We start from the raw sequence: 991 nt of genomic DNA, 5'->3' as shown, positions 1-991 counted from the left end.
CGAGATAACGTTTGATTGTTTGCTGCCGGAGCAGCAGCCAGAAACAGCGACAGAATTGTGAAGAGCTGTATTGCTGCTCAGGAGACCAAGTGAGGGTGGAGGCGTATGGGGGTAGGGGCTCCGCAAAAACAAAGCCTCGAAAGAAGGGTAACTTCCCCTTCCATAAAAACACTGCCAAAGCGATCCCAGGTGATTACTACTTTTTCCTTCATTCAATAAATGTAAGGGGTTGACCGTCCTTTCGAGTTTTTGTTGCCAAGTGAAGAAAATTGCTTGTTTATCGAACTCTAATTCCTGTGTGTCTCTTTTTCTGTGTGTTTAAACAACGCGGAAATTGCCTCTTCTAGATGAGATTTCGATTCCAGTGGGCCTGTCGTACCATAAATTCACGGGCTCTATGGGTCTGTGCTGACACGGCACACTATCTATTTCTCTCTGAATCTATAGCATTTCTCTCCCTCACTGTTACGATTCTCGCTCACATATTGGTGCCAACTATCATTGCTAAACTATCCGTCGTGTTGACGGACAACGAGTCCGTATGATGTATCGTGGTCGGGTCATACATGTGTCTTTGTGTCAATTACGGGTTGACTTGTGATGAATCGGGATCTACGTGTCCATCGGTATTAGTGTGTGTGCGAAACGGTAGGGCGACGGGGGTGGGATGACACAGTGTGGTAGGAGTGGATGGAGTAGTTGCATGTGTTGATCGTCCTAGTTGTTTTTGTTTGTATGATTACGATACAGTTATAATGAGAGAATAGCTATACTGATGAGACCTAATCAGATCTGCTCATGATCAGATTATTTTTGTATACGGGAGGTGGTTTGCAGATGGGAGACGTAAGGTACATGTCAGAAAGAAAGTGACATCCTAGAGAGCACGAAGCAATATCCCCTGATCCGCATCCGGTGGTACGTTCCAGAAGCGTTTTAGAAAGTAAAACACAAACAGGAAGATTATATTTTTTAAATTTTGATTGGTTAG

The sequence above is a fragment of the Penaeus monodon genome, chromosome 23 (assembly GCF_015228065.2).
Source record: "Penaeus monodon isolate SGIC_2016 chromosome 23, NSTDA_Pmon_1, whole genome shotgun sequence".
Classification (NCBI taxonomy): Eukaryota; Metazoa; Arthropoda; class Malacostraca; order Decapoda; family Penaeidae; genus Penaeus; species Penaeus monodon.
Note: the sequence above shows the minus strand (reverse complement) of the source record.